This window comes from Schistocerca serialis, chromosome 1, assembly GCF_023864345.2.
Source record: "Schistocerca serialis cubense isolate TAMUIC-IGC-003099 chromosome 1, iqSchSeri2.2, whole genome shotgun sequence".
Lineage (NCBI taxonomy): Eukaryota > Metazoa > Arthropoda > Insecta > Orthoptera > Acrididae > Schistocerca > Schistocerca serialis.
This window is the reverse complement of record NC_064638.1, coordinates 683,059,267-683,075,846: the sequence shown is the minus strand read 5'-3', so window position 1 is coordinate 683,075,846 and position 16,580 is coordinate 683,059,267. Positions and strand designations below refer to the sequence as shown.

The 16,580-nt window shown below is 44.3% G+C and overlaps 1 protein-coding gene across 1 annotated transcript in view; it reads right to left on the bottom strand.

Moving 5' to 3' along the window:
• Positions 1–16,580, bottom strand: part of LOC126480380 (glucose dehydrogenase [FAD, quinone]-like) — a 196,433-nt gene that overhangs the window by 92,740 nt on the left and 87,113 nt on the right. The window lies entirely within an intron of this gene.

The following is a 16,580-nucleotide window of genomic DNA, read 5'->3' as shown; positions in this document are numbered from 1 at the left end:
TATTTTTAATGCCGCCCCCGGAAGCGGGCCCGCTGTATTATTCAGTCCGGCGCGCACGCGGCGCCGGTTCCTCCGGTTCCTCGACGGCGCAGCGCTGCGCCCGATCGCCGGCCACAAATCTCGGCAGCCGGGCGAACGAGGAAGCGAGCGGCAGCTCGGGACCCGGCCGGCGGCGCGGCGCCCTCGCCATTTCTGTCACGCGCCCTTTACGACGGCCAATAGCGGACCTGCAGCCACCCTGAAAACTGTAACGGCGCGTGCTTCCGGCGCGGGGCGGGGCGGGGCCGCGTCCTTACGCGCGGCACGCGCATCGACTATTCATAGTGCGGCCGAGTTACTCCGCGCTGCAGGCGTGCTCCCGTTCCTGGCGCTGCCCTGGCGGAGGACGCACGTGCGCGGCGAGCGCACCACCCGACCACGGTTAGCCCCGTTCTCCACCTCTAGGTGAGGAACGCTGTGGAACACTTCGGCTGGCACAGACTGTAAGCGGCACGCGCAGTGGGAGCGCAATCCGAATCGGTCTCCACTGTAATCCTCGGTAATACTAGTCTTATCACCACACTAGTCACGTTTACGGACAGTTACACTACGCAGTTCTCTACGGACCACAAACTGTTCTCGAATTTATACACATTAGTAGGCACATCTGCTTCCTTCCGTCCTCAGCCAACTTTTTCTCTAATGTACTTAATTATCTCACTTCAAATTAAGAGATATTGAACATACCGTCCGCTCCGATCCTTTCAGACGTGGCTGTCGGTTCGTTTCATACAGATGGACTACATCCGTCACTTGTGCACCGCCGGCCGGGGTGGCCGAGCAGTTCTAGGCGCTACAGTCTAGAACCGCGCGACCGCTACGGTCGCAGGTTCGAATCCTGCCTCGAGCATGGATGTGTGTGATGTCCTTAGGTTAGTTAGGTTTAAGTAGTTCTAAGTTCTAGGGGACTGATGACCTCAGAAGTTAATTTCCATAGTGCTCAGAGCCATTTGCACCATTTGAACTTGTACGCTATGCTCGTTGGACCGTACCATGTCTGCCACGCTGAATTGTTACCTTGGCAACACTGAAACCTCAAGAAGGACGATTGGACAAATCATGTATTTTTGTATCATTTACTACTATGGATCCCATTTTATGTTCCCTCGTTCCTTGTTCCATGTGTGACTGTCGCTGAATGATTGCATAAGAGAGACCTGAGTTATTCCCGGCGTAAATTATGCTGAAACAACTGACGGTAATGCGACCGGGTGAGGTCGTCGACAATTGCCGATATTTCGTTACGAGCACATGCTGTTGCTTTAAAGTCGAAATTGCTGTATGTAAGCGATATGGAAGGGAATTTAAAACCACTGTTTGCAGGGAAATTCCGAAAAGGTAATACAAACACACACACACACACACACACACACACACACACACACATACTGTAAACACTAGAACACTAGCGTCACCACAAAAGCAAAGATGACCGACGACAGAAGATATCGATACTGAAAATCAAAACCCAACAGTTGAGGTACCATTAACTCTTTCCCTCTGTTTTTGTCAATGGAGGGAACATAATTCCTCGCAGAATTTAAACAAAAGCATCCATCTCTATTTATTAGGTCACTTGTTAATTTAATTTTATTTAATTGTTTAAATGATGTTTTCGCCATTTGTCTGTACAAACTCCTTTGTCTAATACTATTAGCATGATTTCGGGCTTAAGTCGTTATCAAGTAAAACAATGATGGGTATAACTAGACTTGGTTAAGTGAAGTCTAATTATATCCAACATTTTTGTACTTGATAATGGCGTAAGGCCATAGTAATACAAAGTAAAGAAGGTATGAAACATCCCCTTAGAAAAATTAACAATGACAATGCTGGTAAACCTCTTACGTTATTTGATTTTCAAACAGATGAGCAAAACTGAACGTATCAGACATTTCTCTCTTTACTTATTCTGATCAACAGAAAACGGACACACAATATTTTTTTTTTAGCTCAAAGCAATCTGACTTTCAATAATCCCTGCAAAAGAATGGCCCTGACTATCAATAACTCCACAAAACTCTTCGTTACTCAAACTACTGCAATGCAGCGTGCTCCAATACTGCCAGCTAAATAAAAGATTCTAACTACTGAAGGCATAGTTAGCAAATGAAAGATTTTGATGGAGAACAAACAATATATTTACCTTAATAGTGTTCAAAAGTCGTAATACATCAGTTCATGACATCCGGTATTACAAATTTTTCTGACGGACACACGTCCAGATCGTCCGCTCTCAAAATTCTGCCATCTCCCTCCCCACATCCACCACTGCTGGCGGCTCACCTCCAACTGCACAACGCAACGCACTGTTCACATCCAACTGCCCAACACTACAATAGCGAATATTCCAACAATGCCAACCAGCCATAAATTGCACACAGCACAGTCACTGATTCTCATACAGAGCGCTGCGTGGCTTTACCAACATAAAAACCTTAACAGCCTACATACAAAGGTAGTACACTCAATTGCCGAAAATATCGTTCAAACATTATTACATGTCTGGCCCAATAAATGAAAAGATTATCAATTTAATTTCAACTATTTCCTTAATAAAGTTGTCCCAGTAGCTGGAAGTGCATGCCAGAATCTCCGTGTTGTTAAATTCCATAGGACGACAGGTGCAAAGACAATGTTCTGCAACAGTGGATTTCCTCGGCTGATGTAAGCGTATCTGACGCTTATGATCAGTACACCCGTACTCCGTGGACCCGATAGTCTGACCAAAATATGACGTGCCACAACTGCGAGGAATACGGTAGACACCCGTCTTAAACAAAGCAAGATCGTTGTTTACGGAACCTAAAAGAATCCTGATCTTAGATGGAGTTCGGAAAACATTTCACATCATATTTCCGATAAATAAGACCAATCCTGTTTAGAAATGCTCTCTGTGCACAGCTGAAAGGGCGTAGTCTTGAAGTCAAGTCAGTATTATCATCGTTCACCAGTTGCTCTGCTGGTCGTCAGGGCAAGGCACTTCACGATACGGATAGGAAGCCTAGTCACACTGACTTGTATCTACACGTTGGTAGTTGCCACAATCCGCCTCAGCGTGAAGGGCTATTTCGTACCTTGGTTCACAGGGTACAAGGACCCTGAGACAGTTTGTCAGTTGCATTAGCCAATCTTGATGTCACCTTTCATCAGAATTTCTGTAGTGAAAAACAGATCAGACTAGCGTTGCGATACCGACGTACCGTGCGCCGGCTGAGTGATGATATTTTGCGTTACGCAGGGGGCATTTCCAACCGATTGGTTGTACTTGGCGGGAATATGTTGTGAAGCGTGCTTTCAGGCCCTATCTAACGTTAGGGTCATTTTAGATTCCGTAAAGGATGATCTTGGTTTGGTTAAGGGCGAATGTCGACGGTATTCCTTGCAGTTGCTGCGTGTCCAGGTCAGACTATCAAGAATAAGGAGGATCGTTGCACCGAGCATAATCGTCACAAACGCTTACAACGGCCGACCAAATCCACTATTGCAGAACATTGTCTTCGCATCGGTCATTCTATGGAATCAAACAACACGGAGTTTCTGACATGCACTTCCAGCTATTGGGACAGACCTGTAAAGAAAGCAGTTAAAATTAATAAATAACCTTACAAATATAAGTAGAGTTTTTGTTTAAATAGTGCGTGGAATCCTGCTCTCCCCCGTATCAAAAAGTAGAGGGACATATTTAATGCTACTGTTGGTTATTAATTTTCATTGTCGACACCACCTTCTGACGTCGGCCTTCTTTGTTTTTGTAGTTGCGTTTGTGTTTGCAGAGTCAGCGCGCGCGTTGTGTGTGTGTGTGTGTGTGTGTGTGTGTGTGTGTGTGTGTGTGTGTGTGTGTGTATGTGTCACCTTTGCAGAATTTCTCTGCAATTCGAGGTATTAAATTCCCTTGCACAGCGCATACTTGTCGCAGTTTTGCGCTAAAAATGGACAGTTGTGCTCCCGTCGAAATATCGGCGGTTCTGCACGACGTCACGCGGCTGCATTCCCGTAAGTTATTTGAACATTGGATGGGTAGTTGGGAATGTGACATTATGGCAGAGGAAGGAAAGAGGCCAGGACGAGCCGGAATGTCGATCTGGCTTCCAAATCAAATCAAAACTTCGCCCCTCCATTCGAAACAGAGCGTCGGTTTGGCCATGAGAGAGAGAGAGAGAGAGAGAGAGAGAGAGAGAGAGAGAGAGAGAGAGAGAGTGTCGCGCAGCTTGAGTGAGACATGGGGACGCAAGCAAGAGGATCACTGACGTGTCCAAATCTAACAAAAATTGCCCCCCAATTCTAAACGGAGCGTTGGCTTGCGCATGTGACAGAAATAAGGAGTCTCACTGGGACATCAAAATCTGAAGCCTAAAACGGCTAAAGATTGGAGTTTTTCGAGTTCAGCTGGTCTCTGCTCCACTACCTGAGACAGAGCTTAGTCAGGGGGGAAGGGGGGGGGCAACGAAGAGTGCCTGGGAAACAGAGAAACGAAAAGTCCCAACCGACACAGCCATGTATGGGACACATTAAAATCTACAGAACCTCTCGCCCGTCCATTTTTAACACAGGAGCTGCGCTTACCGGTGTATAGGAGTGGAGGCGAGAGAGGAAGAAATGGTAACACCAAGGACGAAGACGTTACAATAGAAGGCAGAGTTATTGATTGTTCATTCTTAAATATAACGAATTTTGTTTGCTCCGCTCCTAAGGTCAGTAGAATGACTTCTCTTGCGCGAATGTTTTCGCTGCATTGGTCGGTAGGCACCAGGCGGCGTCTGGCTGACTTCAGTGAGTACAGGGGCGTGATCGCCGTAGCGATTCCGTTGCTGCTGGTGTAAAGGTGTTAGATCGTGATACGTCTGCCATTCTTTCACGTTCGGATACTCTGAGATCAGTCATATTACGGAGGGGTTTGGTGTCGTTCTCACGCCTCACAATGATATCGGATCCAAAATGGTATCCCACAGATTCAGTTTGGCGACATGCTGTTTCCCGTTACTGTGTCACCAGTAACGCATTAGTGAACGGCAATTAGCAGAAAAGCACGTTTCTCAGGTGCGTCTGCGAGGAATGCGAGAGACTGTAACACTTTTTCCTTCTTATCCGTGACGATTCCCTCAGCTTCATCCCCAGATAAGTCCATTTACGATATCTTTACTGAGTCGCTGTGTTAGGGAGCTCATTCCATTGTGTGTACAGTTTTTTGACTGCATTTATTCATTCTTTATGAATTTTACCTTGGTCTCACCTGTTTTGAGCGAAGTAACTATGTCTTAACAAATAAAGATTCGCATTTTTATTCATCACATATGCAAAAGCAGCCCCCAACGTTGCTGACGGTTCTTCCTTTCATGGCTTGCATTAGCAGAAATAGGAGAGGAAGTATTTTCATTTTTAATAAAGTAATCAGCCTTTATCGCAAAATATTTTATTCATGGTAACCAGTTTCAGTCTCTGAACATTAGTTTCAGACTATTAAGTGCATTCTGGCATAAGTTTGGTTCAGCTTGCTTGTCTTCGTAGATTGCTAGAGGAGACACCTAATGGTACGAAAATCATCTTCAAAGACTGAAACCGGTTATCATGAAGAAAATACAGTGTAACCAAGAGTGTTTGCTTTGTGAAAACTGTATTTAGATCGCTGATTTCCATTTATGGTATTAAAAAAAACATGTATTTCATACATGAGTAAATGAATAAGCCGGAATTGAACTATGTACGAAGAACAAGGATAGCACGTATCTGCACCACAGCAGTTTCCGCCACCTGCTCGCCAGTAAGCTAATTTCCATTGTGCGACGTTAGCATATTGCTATGCGGGCCGTGATTTAATTGTTCATTATGATTATAGAAGCAGCAGGCAGGGGAGCTGACAGAGGCTCAGACACGGGTGATGAACCACTTTTACGTTGCTCGTTAGTAAAAAGATCAGTTTTATAAAAGGAAGATACCACGGGTTACATTTCAGTAAAAAGATCAGTTTAAGAAACTGAACAGATTACGAGTTAAATTTCACTGAAACTGTCCCCAGCTGGATATACGTTAGTTTTCATAACAGACATCTTTCACCAAACGTCTTCCTGCCAGACTTCTTTCACACGGACGTCCTCAGAATGGCGGATGTGAATCACTCACTGGAAGTCTATGTGCGATAAAACGATCTTTGTTCATCTATGCAAGTAATCACAGCTGGATAATAAAATGATGACCATCATGTTCTCGTAACAGGATACTGATATAAAATGGATATTCGCTACTTTTTGGCCCCAAAATAGTAGTTTCGGTTATATAACTAATTATTTTATGCGGCAAGGAAAGGATGTGGATCTTCTGTTGTATCCACAGTGACAAGAAAGGCATACTATGGGATGATTCGCTATTCCAAAAAACAAAAAAAACAAAAAAGGAGTACAAAGGAAGTAACATCATGTAAAATGTCCCGTCCACGACGAGATAATCAGAGGCTGAGAAAAAGTGACTGGACAGGATAAGAGTGGTAAGGGCAAGCGACTGTGTTACTTTCAAAGCAAACGTCGCGGTTTTTAGCTTTAAGCGATGAGGGAATTAGGGTTCGACGTTCAGTCAATGTTAAGACAGCTGAACCGAGAACAAACAGATCTCATGTGCTGACGTACGGGGACCTTCGAGCATTGCGGAGGGAGGCTCTAAAAAATCGCATGAAACCAGCAGAAGAAATTACTCTTGAGTTTCAAAATGCCACTAGAAGCCCAGCGCGCACATTTCCTGTGCGTAACGAATAAAAAAGTCTAGGACAGTGCTCCTGCAGCCCCTCATAAGCCACGCATCTCTGCACTCATTGCTTAGAGACTCTTTAGGTGGTGTAAAGAACGACGCCACTGGACAGTTTATGACTGGAAACGGGTGATCTGAAGTTATGAATCACGGTATAACACGCGGCAGACCGATGGAAGGGTTGCGTTTGGCGGACGCCTGGAGAATATTACCTACCATGGTGTGTAGAATCAACAGTGAAGTCCAGAGGAAGGGGTATTTTGGTATGAGGGAGTTTCCCTTTGCTGTCGTCTCATCTCCTTACTGCGCCTAGTAAACGCTAACTGTGTAACGATGTGAACTTATTTTAAAACATTGTGTAGTGCGTACGGCAGCAACGAATAACGGTGTCAGCCTGACAACGCACCCTCTCTTAAAGCAGCATCGATGGGGCAACAACATTTGTGAAATGTACTGGTCTGCCAAGAACCCCTAGTGGAAACAGATAGGATGTCGACTTCGCTCCAGAACCCAGTATTCAACATCACGGAATGAGCTGCCATTCCTCCACAGGCATTCACAAATCTCATTGGAAGTGTCCCCAGCAGAGTTCAAGTCGCGATAAAGGCGAAGAGTAGACGAGCTCCATAATAATGTACACTAACAGGTACCCGGATAATTTACTTTACAATTCACTCTTAAATGTCTGCTCCGAGGGTTTATAGAAACTGAGCCGGGGTAAAATTTGCTGTTTTGAAGAGCGCGTGCAACGCGTAGTGTGAAGCAGTCTCCCTCCGTTTCTGGCGGTGGCGCCGCTGTGGCAATCGCAGCTTTGGTGTCTCCCTCTGGTGGGAAAGGGGAAAGGTTACCTATTCACGTGTATTTAAGGGGCGCTATGATCTCCCCAGTCGGTCAGTCTCTCGTCCCTAGCTTGCTAGTCTGTCTCTCGTCCGCAGTTGTTAGGCAGTTACTGCCTGTCCGTCTGTCGTTCGGAGTGTTCTGTCGTTCGGATCAACCTTTAAAGCCGGAAAAATGAGGGTCTTTCCACTCCACCACTAAGAGATCTCAGCGAGTGGTCGCCCGGTCGGGGCTTAGTTCCTGCATCTGAGTCTGCGCGTTACGCCGCCAGTCTGCTCGAGTTTGCTCAGGCAATGGTCATTGGCGGTTGGATCGATCGGTTGGTCGGTCGCGCAGTGAGACACAAGATGACTTGTCCTTCTTGGGCGTCAGCGCAGGTGATGTCGCCACGTGAGTCCAGTGGGCCGCGGCGTGTAGCGAGGGGTAGTGACTTCGCGGTTGACACGAGAGCAGCAGGAGTCAACCCACGACATCAGTCTGGCCGGTGCGAGCTGCGACGCCGTGAGACGGGTGATCGGAGCGCCTTCCTGCGTCCGTTGAAGCGGCTGGCAGCGGACGGTTCGGGAGAGCGATTTGGAGGTGCTGCGCGAGGCCTTCTCGAGAAATCGCAGTTTATTAGAAGTTAAGTGGCGATATCTTGTTTGATTTAATCTTGTTAAATTCTACTTGTTTTCTTGGTGAGGTCACCAGCCGTTTTGCTTTGGGGTCGTCCCACCATTCTTCTCCGTTTGCCCACCCGCGGGAAGGTGGTTGTTTATAAATTGGGTGGTCGGTTTTTCCCTTGTGGAGTAGGGGCGGGTTAGAGCAACCTGTGGTTCGGATTGTTCCGTAATCTGCCTATAAATCTATCGTCCGTTAGTAGCTGCCGCTGTCATGATTTTCGGATTTGGTGTGTTAACGAAATTATTGCTTGGAGTGTAACGGCCTAATACCTGAAATATGTTTTGATCTTTGGAAACTTTGATATTATTGCCTATGATCTTGAGAGGCGGAATCTGTGTACTGTAAAGCATCTTAACTATTGTTTGGCCAACCTTGTAGAATTTTATATAAGATTGCATTTCATGGACTTTTATTTAAATGATCATTTTAATATATAAAGTTGCCACCCTTTCACCGTAAGACTTTTCTTAGAAGTTAACAAAAAGGTGCACCTTCGGTGGCGAGGTTAATATTTAATTGTTAGAGTTTTGTACCATTTCCATCCCTCCTACAGGGGGTGCATAGTTCGTGTGCTTGTGTAAATTGTTAAAACTCTTAGTTTAAATTTATCTGGTGTGTTGCAGATTTGCACCAGTGTATTCTTTCAGAGGCTGTTGTGAGCGGTCGTAACTACGGCCGTGTCAAAAGGAGCGGCAAGGTTCTCTGCCCGAAAGCTCATAGAGTCGAAACTTGTTTCTTTCTTCCTCTGAATAAACTGTAAGATATTTAGAGGGTGCTTTCTGATTATAATTCTAAATGTTTCTTTTAAGAAAAATGCTTTTAGGCACTATTTAAGTGACTAAAATTCCCATTTGTTAAAAGGAATTTGGTTATGATTGCATCTGTTGCTCCCTGGCAAATACTTCCATGTTTACATAGTGTGATTGAATGTGTTAATGTTCTTGATGAATCGCTAGTAAATAAAATAAATTCTTAAGAGTACTCTTTGAAAATAAATCGCGGTTCAGAGACCACTTTCAAACTATTTCTCCATAGTTCCTCTATTGGGAATCTCGTGAGAAAAATGTACATCCAAATATTTTCGTGCGAGCGTTGGTTTCTCTTATTTTATCATAATGACCATTTCTCTTTATGAAGGCGGGAGCTAACAAAATATTTTCATAGTCAGAGGAGTCCGGTGGGGTTTGTAATTTCGGATAATATATCGCCACAACTGGTTTTTTTTAAGGACTGCCACAACAATTCGCTTGTTACATGCTTGACACCGTCTTTCCCGTTTCGCTATAGCACAAAACGAGCTGCCCTTCTTTGAAATTAATCGAAGTCCTTCGTCACTATAAGGCTTTAAAGACGTCAGACGACCACTGCAAATTTTTGCGAGAAACCTTAAAGTATTTTATTCTGTCCCGTATGGATACTTTTGTACGTCTAGCTTACGACGGCACAGGAAGTTTTGATTGTATTCTGTATTCTTGGTGCTCGGGCTACGAGACCTGGACGAGGTAAGTGTCGGCCTCCCCTCTGAAAAGCCTCGATCCCGCGGGCGGGTCGCACTACGGCCTACGGCTGTTTTCCGCACCGCTGAGAGGTCGACGCGGCCGTGGTGCGGGGATCGATGTCTGCCCGCGGAAGCGCGCCAGCTTGTGCCGCGCCGTGGTGTGCTGTGCAGAGCGCCGGAAGCTCGCGTTAACCGCCACCGCCGTTTCCGGGAGCCGTCCGCGGAGCGCGGATGGCCCATCTGTGCCGGGCCGGCTCACACCGCAGCGACACGCGCTTGCCTGCCTGCCTGCCTGCCTGCCGCCTGTCACGAACAGGACCGCCTTACGAGTGCCCTCTCTCCCGCTGACTACACTCAGACGTGCTGTCTGGGTTCTTTCCTGTCCTTGACACATTTTCGTTCTTGCAATAGAAGTTGCCGGTTCTGAAGTATCGTAAGTGATCGGGGTATAAACTACATAATCATCGTGGTGTACACAGCTGCATGATATCGTTTCCGAGCTTTTAGGAAAAAATTTGGAAATTGGTGATAAGATGCGATCTGAAGTTTTACCGGCGTATTTGCAGTTTGAACAGTTCTCGGGTATCCGACCGGGTAGCGTCGTAATTTCGAGGACACGTTCGTTGTTTGGCCACATGGACAGGACAGCTTAAATGAATTTCTCGAACACCTCAACTCGCTGCACCCCAACATACAGTTCTCGATGGAGGTGGAGCAGGATGGAGCCCTACCGTTTCTTGACGTCCTGGTGAAACGGAAACCTGACGGCAAGCTGGGACACAGTGTATACAGAAAACCTGCACACACCGATTTGTACCTAAATGACTTCAGTTGCCACCACAACTCCCAGCGTGAAGGCGTTTTGCGCACACTTGTTCACGGGGCACGATCGATCTGCGATTAGGAGAGCCTTCCAGCAGAACTGCAGCACCTCGACACATTTCGGAAAAATGGGTACAACCAGGAGCAAATAAGACACGCACTCAGACAGACTGCGCCAAGAGGACAAGAAGAAGAAACAGAAGAAGTCATTGGCGTGCATTCCATTTGTCGGAAACAACTCAAGAAAAATCGGTAGAATTATGGGTAAACACAATGTGATATGTATATTCCGACCCCCTGCAAAAACCCTGACTCTAATGGGTTCAGTGAAAGGTGACCTAGGCCTTCGAAAACAGGCGTTTATCAAATTCCCTGTCAGTGCGCAAAATCGTACATTGGGGAGACAGTCCGCACTGTAGAAGAGAAGTTACAAAAAAGTGGCTCTGAGCACTATGGGACTTAACATCTGAGGTCATCAGTCCCCTAGAACTTAGAACTACTTAAACCTAACTAACCTAAGGCCATCACAAACATCCATTTCCGAGGCAGGATTCGAACCTACGACCGTAGCGGTCGTGCGGTTCCGGACTGAAGCGCCTAGAACCGCTCGGCCATCCCGGCCGGCCCAGACATGTATAACGTGGACACGCACCACGTAGGTAATTGCAGAATACAATTGCGCTTACATTGTCCCACTCCGTAGTAATTTCGTAAGCATACTAGCTTATTTGGTTACGTAACACAGTTCACGGTTTATTCACAGTTAATGACAGTCCTCCTACTTCTGGGACTGTGTTACTAAATAGGCCATCTAAATCCGACTACAGGACGATCTAATTAATAAAGACAGAGGCCTTCAACTTAGTCAGGCTTGGAACCCTGCACTCAGCCTGGAGAGAAAGATGCGGTCCCAGAGATCGAGGACCGTCCCCGACGGCGGCAGCAGGGAGACTGCAGACCCCAGTTCAGACCCAGGCGCCGCTTCCCCCACCACCTCCAGTAGCCTCCGCGCTGGCCGCACCAAAGACACCACGAGAGGAACAGTGGAGAGGGGTAACGGCTAGTATATATAGGGCGCCGAGAGGAACAGCACGGCATTCGTCAGGAACCATCTGAAGATGGCAAGGTCGGTGTACGTCTTCCGAAATATTGTGGAGAAATTACGACGCCACCCTGTTGGATACCCGAGAACTGTTCAAATTGGTGGTAAGATCTCACGGGACCAAACTGCTGAGGTCACCGGTCCCTAAGTTTACACACTCGCTAAGGACAACACACACACACCCATGCCCGAAGGGGGAATCGAACCTCCGACGGAGGGAGCCGCTCGGACCGTGACAAGGCGCCTCAGACAGCGCGTCTACCCTGCGCGGTTCCGAGCTTTCAGGACATAGACATCCTATAGTAGGAACATCTGCTGTTAATGAACAGCGAGTAATTTCCTTAGCCGCGCATAGTTTAACTTTGGTAAATTTAAGTCGTTTCAGAGCACTATTCTATGAGGTTTTTGGGATTATCTAAATACGAGGTGATTCTCCATCACATTGCGCCTAGTGCGAATGTCAGTACTTACGAGGATAGTTTCGTAAGTCTAGTAAATAAAAGGAAGAAATTATGTTTGTTACGTAAACAACTCATCTTACTTCTACACACAATCTTCTTTCATGGATACACTCTTGGTACAGCTATCATCCAGCTTTTTCATCTCATCGAAAAAATAGATTCTGTAAAACTCTGCAACATTCTAGTTGACTGCAGCTATCACTTTGTTCCCAGCAAGCCAAAGTTTCTTCAAGCTGAGGAACAGAAAGAAATCCGTTGGGGCTAAGTCTGGTGAATAGAGAGGATGAGTTACCAATTCAAAGCCCAGTTCAAGCTCTTTCGCCATTGTTATCACTGATGTGTGGGACGGTGTATTATCCTGGTAAAAGACCGCTTATTTGCGTTGCAACTGTGGACGTTTTTAGCCAACACAAGTTTCAAACCATCCAACAATGAAGCATAATAGCGTTTTCCCTTTTTCAAGTAATCTACGAGGATTATTCGTTGAGTATCCCAGAAACCAGTGGCCATCAGCTTACCAACTGGCAAAATGATATTTGCCTTCTGCGGTGCACTTTCACCAGCCTTTGTCCTTTATTTGACAGACATTTTGAGTCTGGTGTGTAACGAGGGGTACAGGTTTCATCAACAGTCACAAATCTACGCATTAAGTCTTCCGGTTTACGATTAAACATCTCCAAATATTGGGTTGGAATGCGCTTTTGGTCTGCTGTGAACAATTGTGGCATCCACCTCGCACATAGCTACTTCATAGCCTATTATCATTGGAGGATATTATCTACTCTGTCAGTTGAGGTTCCTAAGGTCCAACACTCTCACGAATTTTCATTGGGTGGTCTTACCTTACCATTTCATGGATTTTGTCATTGGTTTCTTTTATGGTGACCTCAACTGGGCGGCCAGAACCCACTTCGTCTTCGGGTCTGATCCGACCACGTTTAAATTCATTAATACAAAAGTAAATGTTCTTTAATGATGGTACAGAGTCAGCGTGAACTTCGCCCAATACCGTTTTAATCTGTGCGGCAGGCCAACCCTTCAAATGAGTATGTTTGATAACAGCACGAAATTCTGTTTTCATTTTCAATTGTAGTCGACACACTGACCAATTCATACGGCTGTCAACAATGAAATGTACGCTGTACATTGTTTAAATACTTTATATGGTCCTTGGAATAATCAAGCTCACCAACCATGAAGGGGCAACAAAAATGTTCTATTCTTTTACCGGACTTATCAAATCTTCTTTAAACTCATCAGATTATTATCAAGACAGGATATGATGTTGACTGTACCGTTCTTCCAGTCTTCGTGAACTTGTGAACGCTGCACATCATCTAAACCTTCTATAGTTGACGATTGTCGGAAGACAGAACGTTATCAATGTTAAGATCCACTATCAAAATAGAGTATAAATAACTTTACTATATGGTTGTTTAGTCATTACATATATTTTCTTGCTACGCTGACCGAGCACTAAATCATCCTAAGATAGCCACCAAGATACCATGCGAATGGTTGCCTGACGTTGAGCTCAGCTTTCAGAAATGTAGCGACATGTAAGTCCGTATTCATCACAGTCATTCACCACAGGCAGAATCTTTTTGAAGTAACTTTGTCTCGCGGTTCTATATAGCTCCAACACTCATGGTTAATGCCAGTATTTAGGCCTACTTTAAATGCGAACATTTTTAGGTTAGGCTTTACCGTGACTGTTACTGACATTAAATGAAACAACAAGTTTACTGTTACCAGTCACCGTTTTATTTTTTCCCATGACGCGTTTCGAAGGTTTAAACCTCCATCATCGGGTGGATTTACATTAGTTAGTATTACATATGTGTGTATGTTGTGTTACGACATTTGGAGGAACTTGTGGCACTGCCTAGTGGAGAAACAAGACACTATTTCAGAATATGGTTTTGGATAACTTTTGACAAAAAATTAAACTGATATTTAATGGTAAACTTTAATAAGTAAACCAGAGTACCTCCAGTGGTCACAGGTTCCTTTTTCTTTTGTAACACTTCACATGTATACTGCCACATTTGTAAACAAATATGGCGTCTGGAATCAGCTGGGTGCAAGGTTCGTGCAGCAGAAGAGAAGACATAATCGCAAAGTGCAAAGAATATACATTGTAACAACATTATTACAGAAAAATCGTTTAAACCATTGGGAGGTGTTTGTTTTGAGGTGTCAAATATATGTGTGTGTACTTCAGGTGGTATATAAATCCAATTTTGAAAGGTTAAAACAGCTAAACATTCGTACTCGTTTATGCAATCAGGTGAAATGTTAAAATGGCTTAAACTTCATACTTGCTAATAACACACACACACACACACACGTGCACACACACGTGCACATATCCTAATATTTACCATAAATATTGACAGCCGCCAAGAGTACAAGAGATTGACCTCATTCACAGATAATTCATCACACCAACAGCTTGTACCCCCTGTCAGCTTAAAACTGTATGTACATCATCTACTGGCACAAATGTATATCTATCTGCATATTTTATAACATTAACCAGTGTATTACCCCAACCTTTAGGCAGCTAATATATGCAACATGTAATCTTAAGACTCCTTGCCATGTAAATGTTTGCTCTCATATAATCACTCCTTCCTCTCTCTCTCTCTCTCTCTCTCTCTCTCTCTCTCTCTTTCTTCAAAGAGTGTCATCTACGTATGATTTTACTGCTGTAGCCAATATGATCATTGTAATTCAAGCCTATAACATTTTACGTAATTGTTATTAGCAAGTATGAAGTTTAAGCCATTTTAACATTTCACCTGATTGCATAAACGAGTACGAATGTTTAGCTGTTTTAACCTTTCAAAATTGGATTTATATACCACCTGAAGTACACACACATATATTTGACACCTCAAAACAAACACCTCCCAATGGTTTAAACGATTTTTCTGTAATAATGTTGTTACAATGTATATTCTTTGCACTTTGCGATTATGTCTTCTCTTCTGCTGCACGAACCTTGCACCCAGCTGATTCCAGACGCCATATTTGTTTACAAATGTGGCAGTATACATGTGAAGTGTTACAAAAGAAAAAGGAACCTGTGACCACTGGAGGTACTCTGGTTTACTTATTAAAGTTTACCATTAAATATCAGTTTAATTTTTTGTCAAAAGTTATCCAAAACCATATTCTGAAATAGTGTCTTGTTTCTCCACTAGGCAGTGCCACAAGTTCCTCCAAATGTCGTAACACAACATACACACATATGAAATACTAACTAATGTAAATCCACCCGATGATGGAGGTTTAAACCTTCGAAACGCGTCATGGGAAAAAATAAAACGATGACTGGTAACAGTAAACTTGTTGTTTCATTTAATGTCAGTAACAGTCACGGTAAAGCCTAACCTAAAAATGTTCGCATTTAAAGTAGGCCTAAATACTGGCATTAACCATGAGTGTTGGAGCTATATAGAACCGCGAGACAAAGTTACTTCAAAAAGATTCTGCCTGTGGTGAATGACTGTGATGAATACGGACTTACATGTCGCTACATTTCTGAAAGCTGAGCTCAACGTCAGGCAACCATTCGCATGGTATCTTGGTGGCTATCTTAGGATGATTTAGTGCTCGGTCAGCGTAGCAAGAAAATATATGTAATGACTAAACAACCATATAGTAAAGTTATTTATACTCTATTTTGATAGTGGATCTTAACATTGATAACGTTCTGTCTTCCGACAATCGTCAACTATAGAAGGTTTAGATGATGTGCAGCGTTCACAAGTTCACGAAGACTGGAAGAACGGTACAGTCAACATCATATCCTGTCTTGATAATAATCTGATGAGTTTAAAGAAGATTTGATAAGTCCGGTAAAAGAATAGAACATTTTTGTTGCCCCTTCATGGTTGGTGAGCTTGATTATTCCAAGGACCATATAAAGTATTTAAACAATGTACAGCGTACATTTCATTGTTGACAGCCGTATGAATTGGTCAGTGTGTCGACTACAATTGAAAATGAAAACAGAATTTCGTGCTGTTATCAAACATACTCATTTGAAGGGTTGGCCTGCCGCACAGATTAAAACGGTATTGGGCGAAGTTCACGCTGACTCTGTACCATCATTAAAGAACATTTACTTTTGTATTAATGAATTTAAACGTGGTCGGATCAGACCCGAAGACGAAGTGGGTTCTGGCCGCCCAGTTGAGGTCACCATAAAAGAAACCAATGACAAAATCCATGAAATGGTAAGGTAAGACCACCCAATGAAAATTCGTGAGAGTGTTGGACCTTAGGAACCTCAACTGACAGAGTAGATAATATCCTCCAATGATAATAGGCTATGAAGTAGCTATGTGCGAGGTGGATGCCACAATTGTTCACAGCAGACCAAAAGCGCATTCCAACCCAATATTTGGAG